Here is an 18676-nt window from a genome sequence, read left to right as displayed (position 1 = left end):
TTTATTATTGAAGTATTGTACAATGTTTTATTAATTTCAGGTGTACAACATAGTAATTTGACTATATGTTACTCAGTGCTCATCCCAATAAGCATAGTCACTGTCCACTATTATACAAAGTTATTAAAATATTATTGACTGCATTCCCTATGCGATACTTCTCATCGCCATAACTCATTTGTTTTATAACTAGAAGTTTATCTCTTAACCCCCTTTACCTATTTTTCCCATCCCTCTACCCACCCCCCCCCTGATAATCGGATAACCACCAGTTTGTTCTCAATATTTAAGACTGTTTGTTTGGTGTTTATTTTGGAGTTTTTTGTTTGTTTTTTTCTCAAATGTGATATATAAGTGAAATCATACAGTATTTGTCTTCTTCTGTCTGACTTACTTCACTTACCATAATACTCTGCATACATCCATGTTGTCATGAATGGCAAGGTTTAATTCTTTTTATGGCTAAGTAATATTCTATTATATATCCACTATACACATGGATTTTATATATACACACATATACACATACATACTACATCTTCTTTATCCATTCATCTATCAGTGAACCCTTAGGTTGCTTCCACATCTTGGCTATTATAAATAATGCTGAAATAAATGTAAAGGTGTATGTATTCTGGATATTAATTCTTTACCAGATATATGGTTTGAAAATATTCCCTCTGATTCTATAAGTTTCTCTTTTACTTTGTTTCCCTTCCTGTGCAGAAGTTTTTAAGTGTGTTGTAGTCCATTTGTCTCTTTGCTTTTGTTGACTGTACTTTTCATATCCAAGGTAATGCCAAATCTGCTGTCATGAAATTTTGATCTATATTTTATTCTAGGAGTTTCATATTTTCAGATATTACATATAGAGCTTCAGCCTGTTGTGAATTAATTTCTGTACATGGTATGAAGTGAGGGTCCAAATTTATTCTTTTGCATGTAGGTACCCAGTTTTCCCCGCACAACTTATTGAAAAACTATCCTTTACAAATTGTGTAACCTTGACATTCTTGTCAGAGATCATTTGGTCATGTAGACAAAGGTTTACTTCAGGGCTCTCTATTCTGTTCCATTGGCTTATTTGTCAGTCTTCATTATCGGCACCATACTGTTTTGATTGCTATTGCTTCGTTAACAAGTTTTGAAAACGGGATGTGTGAGATCTCTATGTTTGTTTTTCCTTCTCTAGATTATTTGAGCAATTTGAGGTTCTTTGATAAATTAGCCTGTAGGGGTGGAGTCTCATTTTTCATACATGAACTTTCATATAACTGTATTTTCACTATAGCCTCTCTACTCTCTGTTGAGCCGGGTGGTATTACGCCCAGGGTCTCTTGGATCAGCAGAAAGTAAATCCCCAGTCTTCTGCTGTGATGGATATGAGGATGAGAAGGGAGATAGTTGTTTTCCCGTGCGGTAGAAGACAGGGTCTGGAGTCTCCAGTGATATTCCTTACTGCCTTGAGTAAAGATTCAGTGATGCTCATTGGTTGATCGATCTTGTCTTTGAGCATTAGCGGACTGATTGCTGGATTGAGGAGCAGAAAGTGTAGACAAAAGTAGTAAAAAAAAAGTTCAAGGAAGAAAGAATTGGTATTGCTGAAAATGAAAGTGATTAAAATTGTTAGATTCCTGAAATTTTTAATTGCAACCCATTAGTCATTACGAATATATGATTTCTTCCCAAAGTCTTTTTTTAAGAAACATTGTGGAATTTATATCTATAATATTTAAAACTCTGCTGTCATAAGCAGAAATATTATAACCCTAAATGGATAATTACTGAAGTGAACGTGCTTAGTTTCTGCATGTAGAATTTAAATATCTCTGCCAATAGGATTAGAAATTTAAGAAATTCTTTAGGAGAACAATTTCATTTCCCTGAATAGCTCATCATTTTTCTTCTGGGGTTTTTCATGTAGGCTATTTAGGTGAATATTAAAAGTGCGAATGGAAATATTTTGTACCCATGATGCCACAGATTGGCATCTTCAAAAGACAAGACATCTTGCCAAGTCTATCACTAATCAAGTTTTATAATTTACAACCTGTGCAAACTGTGGGCTGAGAACCATAGCAGTTGTGCTGAGCATTTCTGGGAAGTTACCATCATCCCAGCACCAATTATTAAAACCTCTTACACACATTAAAGCTATAAAGATTAAAAATATAGCACACTTGTCATTAAATATGCATGACTTCATCTAATATGCATTATATACAAAAACAATGTCCTGCCACTTGAGCTTTATCACTACCCTATGGAAGATCCACAAACCCAGAGTCCCACATCGGAGCTCATTTTGGCAAAGCCAAGGAACAACTTCGTCATGCAAAATAAACACAGATGTTCCACACTCAGGCAACTGGCTAGGAGGAGATGGTGCATAAAGAGGGATGCCTGGCTCTGTAAAAGATAATGCCTCCTTACATACCCCACAGCAGTATCTTCTGTGGAGGCTGCAAACATCGCTTAAAAGGATTGATTCATCTATTTTAAAAATCATCTTTCCTGACGATAGCTGTGAACACACTGAACTAGTTCTGTGTGTGTGTGTGCGTGTGTCTGTGTGTGTGTGTGTGTGTGTGTGTGTGCAGAAGTCTATGTGCACTGTGTGCAAATATCGGTTTGGATGTTTTTGAGCTAGAGAAGAACTAAATTTCACATGCATCTTAGGCAGTGCCTTTCTTGTCAGTGATTTATTGATTTCTATCTGTAAGGTATAATATTAATAACCGTATTAATTATAAGAAGGTCTGAGGAAGGAAAAGTTACTAGCCTCTCCCATTAACTGACAGTTAATGCTGGGCGGTTCCAAATGACCAGACAGCTATAATTGACTTCCCTTTGTTCCTTTCATTCTCAGCTAATTGCAAGAGAGTATCTCGGCTAAACAAACATTCCTGGGACTCAAATGTGTTTCTCCCAGAAATAAAAACAGAGTCGCAAAAGATAAAGAACACGGGGATTTCTGATATGTGGCCTAGAATTGCCCTGACACTCAGCTATGGTCTATTGAAAATATCTACTTAAAATAGTTCCCCTTTCCCCCAATACTGGCATGTGATTGGAAAGGATAGAATAGGGTAGGATTGGAAAAGGGAGATTAAGTTTTGGGGTTATTGTGATTTCTGGAACTATACATTTTTGTGAACACTTCTGTCTTGAAATCGTTTTAATCCAAAATATACCTAAATCCTGTGGGAGGGTGGGGAGAGCTTTAGAAGGCCAACAAAATCTATGCTCTGCCAGCAATATTGTCTCAGTTGTAATGGGAAATCAATCCTAGCAGTCATATTCTAATTAGTACAAAAATATGTGAAAAGCATTTTAGGGAATAAGTAACCTCTCTCGAGAAGGCCAGAAGTCTTGTTCATTTATTTTCCACTGACTTACATTTTAAGTATCATGCTTTAGATGCGACAGGCCCCATTTGTCTGTCATTTGCTAGTGTTTGTGTGCTCTTATACTCTCTATATTGCAGTGTCCTTTACACTTTTCTAATAATACGCTCATCAATATTTTGAATAGAGATGCTCATTGTTTTATGACTTATTAGAATAATATAGACATTGTAAAGCATACTCAAGGATAAAAGTTAAGAACAGATAAAGCAAGAATAAAGCTTTAAATATAATTTTGATTTTATTTATTCTTAATTTGGAAGCCCTCTTGCACTAGCATTTTTATTTTGGGTTAAAGGGCCTCTAGGACTGATAGCCATGTGATCAAAATGACTAAATATGCCTTACAAATCTGGCTTAACCCTTACAACACAGCAATTTAAGGATCTGCTTTTAAGCGTAGTTTATTTCCATATTTGGTTATAACTGCCATAGTTGAAAAGATACTTTATAGAAATATAGTGAGCCAAACAGGAGGATATTTTTGGCTGTGATTAATAAATTATGATATTCACTTAAAAAACTTCAATCACCCCAGTTAAGCAAAACTATTTTTCTTAAAATTTGACTAATACTTTTCCTCTTTCCCTGAGGCCAAACAATATTCCTTGCCAACTACTAAGAAATGTTACATTAATTTTAACAAATTTCTTCAATACACTGAAAGTTTTATTTTCAAGATTTTAGCATGCATAGGTTTAAAAATCTTACATAGGGACACCTGTGTAGCTTAGCCAGTTAAGCATCTCCTGACAGGCCAGTTCATGATCCCACAGTCCTGGAACGGAGCCCCACATCAGGGTCCTTGCTCTGTGGGGAGGCTGCCTCTCCCTCTTCCCCTGCTTGTACTCTCTGTCAAATAAATAAATAAAATCTTTAAAAAATAAATGAAATAACAAATAAAAATCTTACATTTATTTATTTGGGGGAGCTAAAAATACTGCTTAATAATGAAAAAATTTCCAAATACCAGTTTTAAAGAAGCCCTCTCCATAGTCCCAGCTACTTAGTGTCACCTTTACCTTGGAGGGACATATTAATATTTTTCCTCAAATATCTGCTGGGCAGCATACTCATGTCATACACTTGCCATCATAAAGAAGTTTAGCAAATTTGGATTACTTTACTTTTCCTAGAAGAATAATGAGTAATTTTTTAAAATTCCACAAACTTATCAGAACTTTACCATGAGATAATCAGTGAATCTCTGTGGGCTAAAAAGATTCGCGATTCCCTGTTTTATTACAAGATAATATATATTCTATTTTAAATGTCTGGTCCTAATAGAATAACTGCATTATGAAATACTATAGTAGATTTTTCTATTTCTCATTTCAACTTCTTTTCTGCAATAGTTTTCTAAAAATAGTTTTCTAAAAAATATTTCTGAATAAATTTCACAAATGGTGCTATTGACTAACATAATCCCAGAATTCCTCTTTAAATTCTATTTGGGTCACTGCTCAGTTTGGACTTCCAAAGTTAAGCTTGTATCAAATATCGTGTTTGGGAATATATTTTTTTTAATTTAAAAATGTCATTACTGCTAAAGCACATCTCCTCTGACACGGTTTTTCTTAAATGACTCATAAAAATAGTTATTCATGTATTTCAGTATTTAAGTGGGTTCTGGAAAACACCATGAGCTGAGACAACACTCACGGACAGGTGATTGTCGGGAAGGTGAACTAAATGAAATGCCTTTCCCTTTACTTGTGACTTCCAGCTCTTTTGTCTCTCTGGCTCTGTGACCTGGGATCTGAGAGTGGGTCCTGAAGGCTCTGTTGAGGTCCCGCTGGAAAGAATAAGGAACTAGTGATGAGCTCCTTCCCACTTTCCTGCTGTGCCCCACCCATGGCCCCTTTCCAGGGGCCGCAGCAGGGGCTGACAGCCTGTCAACTTCTACAACACAAGTTTATCAAGATAGAGACCTTCTGTGATATTCATGACTTTTAGCATACTTTAGAAAATAGAAGTAAACCTCATTAATCCAGTAAAGAAAAATAACAAACTTCCCAACTGGTTCCGTAGTCAGAGTGCAGAAAAATAGTCCAAATAATCAGTGTCAGGTCCACTGAAACAGAACAGTGTGGGGACACAGAGAAATACACGAGTTTGTTTGTTTGTTTTATGAAAAACACACCAAGAGAAGTCAAGAAGAATTGAGTGCAGCACACATTCAAACCTACACACACACACACAATTTCCTGAGGATTAAAAAAAAATCTTAAATTAATAATTCAGTACATGAAATGAAGGAGAAAATGGTCAGTGTTGATATTTGTATTAATCATATCATTATCTATAAAGAAATTACCAATATATTTTAAAAAGAGAAATTATACAGGCCCCTTTTGGTCATAATTTAGTAAAACTAGAAATTAAAAATTAAACAGGGTTGTCTGTCTGGCTCAGTTGGAAGAGAATGTGACTCATGATCTCACAGACATGAGTTCCAGCCCCACACTGGGTGTAGAGATTATTAAAAACAAACAAACAAACAAAAAAACCCCTAAATATATAGATATATAATTTTAAAAAAGAAAAAATTGAACAGTGAGAGAAGTCTTACTTACATAGAAATTAAGAAATATATTTAAATCAAAGAGTAAATAAAAAGAAAATTCAAATCCAGATATAAAAAAAAACCAAAACAATATGAGAACACATGGTAATGGAAAATTATGCTCATAGAAATATTTGTTATTTCTTTGTTATTTGGTTGCATGGCCAAAAGAAAGAAGTTAGAAAAATAACTACAAAATGTGTTAAAAGGGGAGGTGCCTGGGTGGCTCAGTTGATTAAGCTTCTGACTCTTGATCTTGCTGAGGTCTCGATCTCAGGGTTGTGGGTTCACGCCCTGTGTTGGGTATACTGGGCATGGAGCCTACTTAAAAAAACATGTGTTAAAGAAACTAGAAAGGTGGAATTATTAAAGATAAAGGCTCAATTACTTAAACTGAAAATCAATAAATAAGAGAAGGAATAAATGAGTCCAAAACTTGGTACTTTGAAAAAGATTATGAAAGATTACCTCCAGAGTAAAAATGAGAGAAAAATATATGAATGAGAAAGGATACACGATCACAGACACAGAACTGATTTTTTTAAAGCTTAATTATTTATGATTTTTTGGTCAGATGTTCTTAATTATTGTGATTTTTGTCACATAACATGGTTGATAAAGAGATCGCATCAGGAGTAAAATTTGCCCGTACTTGAATTCTGGAATTCTTCTCTTACTCTCTCCCAAGCCTACTCCAACCAAGCTTTTGCCCCCACAACAGCCTTGAAACTCCTCTTGTCAACATTACCAGTAATTCTTTGGTGTTGCAATATCTAATATTCAGTTCTTTTTGACCTCTTGGCAAGATTTAACCCAATGAATTATATCTCTTTTGTTGAAACACTTTCTTCTCTACAGTTCCAAGACCCCACACTTTCCCAGCCTTCCTGTTACTTCACTGGCCGATCCTTCTCAGCTTTCTTTAGTAAGTTCTGTATTATTTCCCCAACTTTTTTTGTTAAATGTCTTTGGTCCATTTATCTTTACAACTTCATCTGGCCTCATGGCTTTAAACACTATCCAATCTCCCACTCCCAACCTACCTGTTCACTTACATATATGTGCACGCACACACACACACACACACACACACACAATCTAATCCTACTTCATTTGTTGCCTCCCCCATTTCTATACTTGCAGTTGCTCAGATAAAAATTGTTGGCATTACCCTCACTCCTGCCTTCCTCCAGCATCCCATGTTCAATCTGACAGGAAATCCTGTTGTTTTACTTTCATATTCTATCAAAAAATAGTTACTTTGTTATTTGTTATTTTTTAAAAAATAACAAAAACTCAGGGACCTGTAGGACCTGTAGGACTATAACAAAACATCTAACATTCATGTCATGAGATTCTTTTTTTTTCAGAGGTGGGGGTGGGACAGAGGAAAAGAGAGAGAATCTTAAGTAGACCCCATGCCCTTCATGGAGCCTGATGCAAGACTCAATTTCATGACCCTGGAGGACATGACCTGAGTCAAATCCAAGAGTGAAAACCTTAACTAACTGAGCCACCCAGGCACCCAAAGAGTCTTGGAAGGAAAAGAAAATAAGAACAGAATGAAAAAAAGATATGAAGAGATAATGGCTGAAAACTTCCCAAACTGATAAAACATACATCTACAGATTCAAGAGGTTGAGTGAAACACAAACAGGATAAACCCAAAGAAATATACAAGGAGACACACCATAATTAAAAGTCTGAAAATTAAACAGAAAGAAAAAAAAAATCTTGAAGGCAGTGAAAGAGAACTGTCCCCTTTCCATTAAGGTAAAAACAATTAGAACGACAGAGGATTTTTTTCATCAAATACCATGTGGGTCAGAAGTAAGTAGACATGCGAATACCATATGGTCCAACAGTGGTGCTCCTGGGCATGCCTCTCAGAGAAATGAAGACTTACGTTTACATAAAAACCTGTACACAAATAGCATCTTCATTGTAATAGACAAATTATAGAAACAACTCAGATGTTATCTGATGGACAAATGTCGAAACAAAGTGTGGTACACCCATGCCCTGGAATACTATTTAGCAATAAAAAGAAACGTTATTGATACATGCAACAACTGGAGGTATCTTCCAGAGAATTGGGCTGGATAAAAAAGCCAATCACAAAAGGTTGTAGACTCTGTGATTCAATCTATACAACATTCTTGAGATAACAAATGTATAGAAATGAATAAGAGATTAGTGGTTGTCTGGGGTAAAGAAACAGATAGTGTGGGAAGAAGTGGTTGTGAGTATAAAAAGCCACAATGTAAAATAAGGGATCCTTGTGATGGAAATATTCTGAATCTTGACTGCATCAATGCCACTACACTAGTTGTGATATTGTATTACAGTGTTGCAAGATGTTATCACTGGGGGAAGCCATTCTTACAACTGATATGAAATACAATCATCTCAACATAAAAAACAATTAATTAGGGGCGCCTGGGTGGCTCAGTGGGTTAAAGCCTCTGCCTTCTGCTCAGGTCATGATCCCAGGGTCCTGGGATCGAGTCCCGCATCGGGCTCTCTGCTCAGCAGGGAGCCTGCTTCTCCCCTCTCTCTGCCTGCCTCTCTGCCTGCTTGTGATCTCTGCCTGTCAGATAAATAAATAAAATCTCAAAAAAAAATTAATTAGAAAAACAAATTCAGAAAACAAGCAGAATAAACAAATAGAGCTGTTCTTTCTAAAGTTTATTTTTTTATTACAGTGCATAAAAGCATATAGTTACCTGTAAAAGAGCAGTCAGAACTCACAAATATCATAAGCTCTTTGTGAAAGGGGTCTGTCCTTTCATTAGACATGTGTTTGGGAACTTGGTTCTTGTTAGACCTATGTTTGTGAATTTGGCTATTTTCATTGTTATTTAGAAGGCTTGATTGATAGGCATTACCAAATAAATGTGGGTAAAGTTTATAATTCAGATTTTATAATAGATGGCTGCATAACAGACTTTGAATACTACAGTGCCATTTTACAGATGAATTAATTTCTATATTCCCACCTTGATTTTTCCTTTCAGGAATATATTGATTGTTCTTTTCAGGAATATTCTGGCTATTATTGGCCTATTGTTCATTTAGCTTGTTAAATTTTATGAAAAATTCTTTGAACACTTCATTATAATTACAGTGAATCTGTACCTTAATTTGGGAAAAATTGACATCTTTTTGTGATTTTGAGTTTACTTAACATGAATTTGGGATATCCTTTAAATTACTATTTTATCTTACGTCATTCACAAAAGTTTTAAAATTTTCTGCATACAGGTCTTATGTATTTTGTTTAGTACCTTAAGTAAACATTAAGTACATCAAATGTTTATTCTTATTATAAATGCTTTCCTTCTCACTATATTTTCTATTTGTTGCTGGTGTATATGCCAGTTACTAAATTCCTCTTACAACCAAAAATTTGTCTAAGAAGTTGTGTTTAGTTTCTTTGGATTTTCAATCACTTTTTAAAATAAATTTCATCTGAAAATAAAATGTTAATGTCTTTCCAGTCCTTGTATCTTAAATTTCATTTTTTCATCTTACTACGTTAGATAAAACCTCAGGAGAATATTGAATACAACAGGTAGTAGTGGTCATCTTTACCATTTCTTGTTTTGAAAGGAATGCTTCTAAAGTTTTCTCATTATCGATGATATTTACTCTAAATATTTTGTGTATGTGGACATCACCATGTAGGATATAACTCTGGAGGTTAAATTGTGATGGCATGATTACTTAATATCAGAAACATCGGGAAATGAGCAGATGTCAGTAGGGAGTTGAGGGCAGAAGCTCAACCAGTATGTGGTGACATGCAAGTACAAAGTTGAACTCTTCATCTTTACTCAGTACTGAAATATATGCATCCTTTAAATCTCTTTGTATAACGTTCTTTGATTCTTTTAGGTAATCTTAGGTATGTTCCCCTGTATATGTCCATTGAATTCTGTATGCATCAGATTTGCAGCAAATAGGGTTCTGTGTTGAAATACTGTGTTTACATATTTAACAGCCAAAACTGTGTCAGCTAGCTACCTTTTTATACTTTTTCAACCTCACAACCCATCTCTCAGTTGAAAGGCCCTCGTTAGTTTGTTCATTTATCTATGAAGCAGACTTTGAATGCATTTGAGTTTATCTCCATTTTACTTGTAAGCCACCCTTGCCACTCATCTAGATTGGTATCAGCCTCCAACCCATTGCCCTTGAGGCACTCTTGTCCCATCATGGTCTATACTCCATAAAGTAGCTGTATTGATCTATTAAAAACTCAAACGAAATCATGTCACTCTGTAGCCAATGGCTTCCCCATACTTGGAATAAAATTCAAAGTCCCCATCCTGGTTTAAAAAGTTCTGCATTATTTGGACTCTTCCCAGAATTGGTGGCCTTCTTTTAGTCGTTTGAGCAAACGTGTCTTGAACCAACACCATTTCAGAGAGAGCTTCCCTAGTGGAAGAAGTAACACAAATAAATAATATAGAAATAAAAATAAATAAGTAAATACAAAAATAGATACTAACCTAGTAGAAGAAATAACAAAAAAATAAATCCCAGGAAGAGGGCAAGTACATGAAAATGGAAGAAATAACAACCCTATGAGAAATTTCTCCAGAAAATTTTTAATTAAAGCATAAGCCAAGAAAAGTACTTTGATAAGGGTTATTAAATTTTGATTCAATAGTTCTGAAGGGTATTCTGGATTTTTTAAATTTTAATTTAATTGAATTAATCTTAATATTGGTGATTCTGATGCAGACTATCCATAGACAATGTTTTGAAAAAGAAGTTCACTTTAGGAGTTCAAAGGAGCAAGATTCCCTGAAATGAAGAGAGTGGGAAAGGCTTCATGATAGAGAAGTGTTCTACCCTGGGTGTTAGAGAATTGTTTGGTTTGTCATGAATGAGTATGAAGAAAAAGGAAACTCATTCAAAAGAAAGCATAAGAGTGAAGACTTTCACAATATAGTGGCTTAAAGATCAATAAGAAAAAACTTCATTCAAACAGTTTTTTAAAACTTAATTTTTAGGTTTCAAGAAGAGTCACATCTTATCAATTCTCCTCAAGCTAGTGTGTAAAATGTCTGTCTGTACTCCAGAACATATGACGATCATGTTACGAGCTCCAATAAGAGGATGTCAGTCTACTGCCCTGAATTCACATCTATCAGGTTAGAGAAAAACTGAGCATTTAAAAATTGTGTTACTTTCTCTGAATTGAGGTCATCAGAGTGCCCTGAGTCCCAGCACAGGTGGCCGCTCTCTGTGTGAAATACCCAGGCCTGTAAAATAAGCAGGTATGTCACGGATCTGTGGTGATCACTGACAGCTCCTCCTTCACTGCGTCTGCCTGAGACCTGACACAACTTAAAGACTTCGTAAGAGGCAGAAAATACAAGGCAGCCTAATTAACCAAGTCCGTGCCTGGGTAATAAGCACATGCACTTGGGAGACAAGGCACCCCTAGGTAGAAACATTCCATCCGCTGTCCTGAAAGCTTTTGAATTTATTTATTTTCTAACAGATTTTATCACCTATTAAGAACTCGCTAGGTTTGATAGAAGCTTCTTCTTCAGCTTCTTCGGGCAATCATTCTACTTTCAGTAGATTTTGTGGGTACTGATACCCTTTCCTATTACTTACAAATGAAGAGTTCTATCATTAAATAACCTTAGGGTTCACTGATATTAAGAGTTCCATATCTCAATTTTTAACAAACACTATTTTTACATTGACATGTTTCTAAGGTTTGGGGCAATCATTTTTTTTAGTGGTTTTTTTTTTTTTTTTGAGGGCGAGGGAGGAAGTAAGCAACTTGATTAAATATGAACACAGTGTTGATTTATAAGCTATTACAATAACTATATATAGAAATGCATTGATTTCTAATTTGGAAATGGAACAGAAAAATACAAATAGAATATGTATATTCTATAATGTATATTTGCATTAATCATGGTCCTTGGTCATAGTGTATCTCCTGAAGCCAGAGACTGATTTCCTCATGATATACATTGTCTTCCTTTAAAGGTATCCACCGTAGAGTTTTATATAAGTTCTGGGAAGTATTATCTTATACATCCCATTTGCATACTAGAGAAGAGAGATACCACTGGATGATTTATTTCGTCCTGGGGAATATAATGAATGGAACAATTAGAACCCTCAAGATTGCAACATTAACAAGCCATTTTATAAGGACTAAAGACAAGTATATGCTCTAGCTACCAGTTTCCAGTGAAAATGGAAAGGCATTTTTTTAAAGCGAGAAATAAAGGGAATAGCCACATCCAGAACAGCAGAATCTGGAAGCTAAAGTGTTAACATCTATAAGCTGTTCCAACAAGGGAATATATACTGTTAAATATTGGGAGTTATTTAAAATGCCAGTGAGTATAATAGCAGTGCTCTGAAATAACCATTTCATCTGCCTACATTACTCTAAAATTAATGAATAATGAAGCGATGCCCTTCACATTCTCTTCCCTTTCCATTCCAAGATATATTGATCAGATGACATTTATTTAAGTTTGGGATAATGTATTAATTTCAAGATAATTATTCAATATACTTTTGTCACTGTTGATATGCTTCAATGTCATCCAGGGGCCGGGGGATGAATAAACTGTTATCTGACATTGCTGGACAGGGTGCTAGAAATAAATGCAATTTTTCTCCTTGAGAATCACTGACTTGGGTTTTTATTTGGGGAGGGGCACGGAAAAGGAGAAAGCTGAAGGTAGAGCGGGTATGATGATGTAACCTGCAGGTTCAGAGGAGAAGGATGTTTGGAAAGGTGGCACTTGGGCACAGAGTGCTTTTCCATTGTTGCTGGGGTCAGACTGATCCTCAGCAAAGCTGACAGAGCCCATCCTTGGTGGATGCCACTGCAATATTAACACTCATTTGGAGCAGATGTGGCTAAAAGCATGAAACATTGAACAAACAGCTGCCACAGATCCAGCGCCATTGCATAAGCACTTACGTCCTATTAATGCAGTGGACTGCTGAGGCCAGTAGGGCAGACGTTATTCCCCACAGCTCTTCAGCAGATGGGCCCAATGATGGCTTCTTGGAGAAGGGCTGCCCCGTTGAAGCAATCCCTCCCTCTTAGGTAAAGATTCCAATGCAAAATCAGCTACCCACGAAAGCACTTCACCTAAGATCAGCTCGTGTTCCGTCAAGGTATTTTCTTGATAAATACTTCAGTGTGTGCTTCTTTTAGTGTATTCCCTTTGATGCCGTTCTATTTTGATTTTGATAGGGAACCAATGCCACAATGTGCTGTCTTCCTCTCTTCTCACTCTGGGAGTTGAACATCGCCGTGATGCATACAGGACTCCGTGTTTCTGCACGTAGGATGAGTTGAGGTCCTGGTACTGCAAACGTGCATCTCTGCTTGCCAGATTCAGTGGTTCAGACATGGTGTTTCCAAGTCTACAACTGGTAGTCTGACACCCATATGTGCTTCCAAGATGGAATTCCAAGAATTCCAGGATTCCTTGGAACAATCTGAAATCTCGGACTACAAAGCAAAAGTGTTGAACAATGCGGGTCATAACTATAACTTGCTCAAAACAAGAATCAACAAGTCTCCTGCTTCCCTGCACTGCAGAGACCACATGGGTGGCACATGCATGTTTAAAGGGAAGAGGCGTGGGCCATAATCCCAGCCTGTTCCCTCCCTGATCCCTGTGTGCTCCCCTGCCTCCCATTTGCCTGCGTCGGCTACTCACCTTGACAAGCCAACGCCCTGATGCCAGCAAGTGGCTAATTCCCTCGAAGCTGAGCGGACGTGGGAGAGGTGCTGCCTGGAATTCTATTTTTACAGACTCTCAAACAACAATGCTGCTAGCCGTCATTGTACTTGAGCACACTATGCCATCCAGGTTGTCTGCTCCAGCGTCAGAAGGAAAGAGGAGCAAAGAGAAGGGGCCGGTGAAGGACAGTCACAGAGCCCTAACTGAAGCAACAAGCCTCTTACCTACTCGTTCTCTTTCTTGGGGGGAGGGCGAGTTGGGGGTGCACACCATAGGGCCAGGCAGTATGCCAGGGATACAGTCAGGGACACGCTCACTATACGTGAAACTTATATTTTAATACAGAGCAGCTGGTAAAAAACAATAGAGCAAGAAACTGAACCAATAAATTAACCAGATCACTTGCGATTTTGAGAACTGCTCTCTGGATGGCGAAACAGGAAAGTGCATTGAAGGGCACCCGGGGTGTGGGGTGGGAAGCTGCTGCTTCAGACAGTCATCAGGGAAGGGCTTGGGCGGGCGTCCTGTGGCAGAAGCCGGCTCGGTCCGTTTGAGGGATTGGAATAAGGCATTTTAGCTGGGGCCCTGGCAGCCTTTGTACTATGGGCAAATTCAGCTTTTTAAATTATTTTAAGTGGAGGGTTGTGGGAAAAAAGATACAGAAGGAACTTAGCCCTGGGACTTTGACCGTGCTGAGCCAGCGAGTCCCCTGAGGGATCGCGCAAAGGCTCTGTTCTGTAGTCAAGGCCATCCGGCAGCCCCTCGGCTGCTTCTCTAAACCCGGGGTCATGTCCCAGAAGGGAGAGAGGCCGGTGGGGATGCTGTGTCTGTTCAGTCACACCTCCCCTTCTTCCCTCCTGACAGCAGTGTCCCCACTCTCAGTTATGAAGGAAGCTGGGGAACTTTACCAGGGGTTCGGCAAATGTCAGCAGAAAGCTGAGTAACGCCTAGAGTTGGCCCAGATGCCTCAGAACTGAACGGAATGAAAAGAGAATGGTACCAGAGAGGAAGTCAGCTCAAAATGTTCTTCTTCTTTAAAAAAAAAAAATAAATAAATAAAATAATAATAATAGCATGAAACAAATCCAAAGCCAGGAAGCAGCCGTTCTAAACAATTTGTGCTACATGCTGCTTAGAAACAGCGAGGGGATGTGTGAGATGACTCGGTCCTGCTGAAATGTTCAGTGGCCTTGGGAGAGGGAAGTTCCCGGAGCCGACCTCTCTTGCGACTGGAGTAAAGGTGCGGGCAGTCCCCCTGTTAGCGAGGGGATGTCGACAGCAGCGAAAGAAAAGAAGGGGGTGATGTGTTAGCCTAATTGTAAAGCACCACACAGGAAGCGAGGTGTTGCTGGGGAGGCCCTGAGTGTGGCCCGGATCCAGGTCCCGAATTCGCATGTCAGTTGTCGACTGCAATGCCTCAGACAGAGTGCGTCTTTAGCCTTCGCCTGAACTTAAAAATAACACCTGGAATTCTTGGCTTTATTCTCAGGCTCACAGGATGCAACAGCCCTTCATGAGTTAGCACATCGAGTGACTTTTGAACTGTGTTCTCCCAGGGCCTAGGGCTTTAGCTAAACTCCATCGGGGGGTCCACGCCCGGGATGGAGGGGACTGAGAGGAGGAGAAGGAGCTTTCAGCTCCCTACCCCGTTTCCAACTGGTTCTGCTTTTTAAAAAGCCATAAAAATAAGCATTGGCTTTGTAAAGACAGCAGGTGGACGGAAGTTTGAACCGAGGCAATATGTTTGCTTCTTCTTTTGGGTGAGTTTGACTCCTTGGACCTACAGGATGGTTCCAAGCACCGACGGCAAGCTAGATGGGATGTGGGTCGACCTGGGAACATCGAGAGCTATTCACAAAACTCCTTTCTCCACTTCTCAAAGCCATCACAACCTGTCTTGTTCACCAATATCCCAACATCGTTCTTGGGTCTCAGCGCCCGAAGCTTGTTCCAGTAATCCCTGTTAAGTTTCGACAGATAAGACTCAGACTCCCTGTCTAGGCCTCTGTAGGATGAGGCTCTTGGGGCCCATCTTAGCCACGCCGAGGCCCAGCCTGTATCCCCCCCTCCTGGGCACCTCCCCGCCCCTCTCCAGGCTCCACTGAGCTCTCCTTTCCTCCGCTGACGGCAGGAGGAGCCGATGCACAGTCTCCCTTCATGCTGGGTGGTGATTCTGTCACTGGTTCCGCTTTGTCAACACGGTGATGTCCTAAAAGCACAGACGTGGTCTTGGAGTTCTTGTGTGTGTTTGCCCAGTACGGCAGCGCTGGCTCAGTGATAGGCAAGCAGTAAATACCTGCTGATTGCTAGGCCTTGCTCATTTCAGAAACATTACAACTTACTGAAATTTGTTCCGACTTGGAAAACGGCTCTTAGAACATCTGCTTTCTCTATTATCTCTGTTCTGGAAAGAATTTAGAACAACTTTTAGAATGACCATTTTTCTCTTCTCCAGTACGTATGTAATCCTACTCCAGATCGAAGTGAGAAGGAACCTGTATTTTACCATCTTTCAGTCTTGTCATTTGAACGAAATAGAACACGGACACAAGCACAGCAGCGTCGCTCAGAGCTCCATACACTTCACCAACTAATACACGGGCTTCTGTGTGAAATGCCATTCAGAACGCCTGGATTTTCATCTCAAGTCTGTCTCCAATTTTGCATGACCCTCATCCCGAAACAACTTATCTAGATCTTGGGTTTCTAATGTTTATAGCAGACAGCCTTTCCTCTTCTTGCCCGAGGGACCGGTGGTGTAAGTCTGATTTCGACGCTGTCTGTCGGGTGCGTTAACCGCCTTAGAGGAAAGTGCTGTATGAATACCAGAGATCATTGTTATGGGGTCTCCATGACATTATTTTAAGAAACGTAATTCCCCAGTTTCTAATGTAAGTTAAATGATATAACATACGCTTTGCTTGGAGCGGTGATGACTCCGGTAAAACTACCACCTGGCTAACAAGCCCAATGAGGGACGTACAGGGGCTCCGATGTCATTTATAACAATGCCTATACGTTGGATAATAGGGCAGCATTGGCTCCCACCTCCGTGGGCTGTCTTAACTGCTGGAAATACCGATCTGCTTTCCGAGCCGCTGTTGGCCATGGCCACCTGCTGGCTCTGGCACACCGTTCCCCTGGCTCCCCTCCTGGTGCTGTCCTGGCAGCCTCCCCAAACTGCCAAGTCTGAGCCAGAGAGCACTGGGCTGTTGGGAGCTTTCCCCTTGCTGAGGCTGCATCCTGCGAGCTGGCTGGCAGTGGGGCCTCTCGCCGCTCTCCAGGGTCAGTGTGTTGACTACTGCAGTGACCAGCTGGCTAGCAGCAGCGGTGATGGGAGGTTGCCCCAGAGAACGGCTCGCCTTGGCTCGGAAAGGATGCCGAGGGAGTGAGCCTTCATAAGAGAAAATAAACAGTGCTTTATGAGGTAGCTGCTGGCCTGTTCTCTCCAGCCCGACTTCATTTCGGGCATTTAGAGCCTTCCTCAGAGTGGACGCGAAGAGTTTATCTTTTGGTCTGGAAGCTCCTCGTCACGTGGGTGTGGCTTTTAAGTTCTGACCTAGAACTAGGATGTTCCCTTAGCTGGTGAGGAGTCAAGGCAAGGGGACAGAGGCTCTGGGGGCAGACCGTCCGGAAGGGCGAGGGTGCCCACCCCACCTTGCCTCGCGCTCCCAGCACTGACACCACTTATTTATATACGGCATCGTCTGCCGACAAACAGAAGGGTGTGTCCGCACGGAATACACCAGACCATGTCCCATGACATCGGTGGGGTCACTTCCGAGCTACTGTCCAAACGGGGCTGCGCAGACCCGGTCGGAGTCATAGCTGCCGCTGCGCGGCCCACGCCCAGCACACACGGACTCATAACAACATCTTAGTGTTCCAGGCTGTGCGAATCTTGCCGTGAGACCAAAGCTTTCTAGAATGTTCTAAAATGTAGATTTTACTTTTATCCAGATACGGTGAGGCTTATAGTTTAGGAGGTAATTGCCATTGAAAAGACAGCTTGGTGTATTCACAGATACCAAGAGGAGGGGCCTCCGTGCCAAGGGGGCCACATCAGGAAACACCAGGGTCCGTCAGGAAGCAGAGGGGATAAGCGAAAAATGCGGACGAGAGTCTTGACCGTGTTTTCCATAGAAGGGACGGGCCAGACTGTCCTGAAGGTTAGGGTGGGCTCGTCTGAATAATTTCAGCAGGCTCTGGGACATAGAGACTGTTCCTGGTTGTGGCACCTGGCCCTGGGATGATTAAGCCAGAAGAAGAGTGGCCCCGAGTGCGAGAGGCCATTGCAGGAAGGGGTTGGGGTGCAGGCCGTGGATGCTGTGGATGGTTAGTCTGGTAGGAGCGACATGCTCCCATGTGAGTTGTTCCCTATCCCTAGGAGTCAGCTGCCCCAGGCTAATTTACAACTGCCGGCCACAGCAATTATTCCAAGTGTGTGCGGGCGGGGGCGGGGGGTGTGGAAGAAAGGAAAGAAACTTCATTGGAAACATAACTGTGCTGAATGGAAACACTCAAGGTCATGGTGACGGGGCCACATGATGGGCTGGAAATCTGATGAGAGAAGAGACATTAGAGAAGCTTCGGATCCGAAATCGGTTTTGTTTTGCTTTATTGGGCGGCAGGGAGCTTTCCATCTGACTTGAGATTATTTGGCTTGTATGCAGTGGGCAGTCATGGCAGCTTTGGAGGGCTGACGGCCTGGGTGGGGATCCTGGCTCTGGCACTTAGCAGCCGTGACATTGGGCTGACCTCCCCAGGTCAAAGTTTCTTTATCTAATATGGAGATAATAATAGTGAGTGAGTGAGTGCTCAAAGCTGTTAGCTTTGAATAAGTCAGATCCCATTAGAAAGCAGCCGCCTAAGAGAATTCCATCAATCTTGTGTCTAGTGTATGATTCTCTCTCTTATTTCATACCCTTATTAACAAATACTGTATTTTCATT

General features: G+C 40.1%; 1 long non-coding RNA gene across 1 annotated transcript in view; it reads right to left on the bottom strand.

The window, feature by feature from the left end:
* Positions 1-265: 265 nt before the first annotated feature.
* LOC132016119 (uncharacterized) overlaps positions 266-18676 on the bottom strand; it is a 77884-nt gene continuing 59473 nt past the window's right edge. The window contains exons 4-5 of the long non-coding RNA XR_009403890.1: positions 4119-4259; positions 266-1601 (exon numbers count right to left, since the gene is read on the bottom strand). This is a non-coding gene — a long non-coding RNA (uncharacterized LOC132016119). The remainder of the gene's footprint in view (positions 1602-4118; positions 4260-18676) is intronic.

Source organism: Mustela nigripes, chromosome 1 (assembly GCF_022355385.1).
Source record: "Mustela nigripes isolate SB6536 chromosome 1, MUSNIG.SB6536, whole genome shotgun sequence".
Taxonomy (NCBI): Eukaryota; Metazoa; Chordata; class Mammalia; order Carnivora; family Mustelidae; genus Mustela; species Mustela nigripes.
The sequence above is the reverse complement of the archived record's forward strand: the minus strand, read 5'-3'. Positions and strand labels throughout refer to the sequence as shown.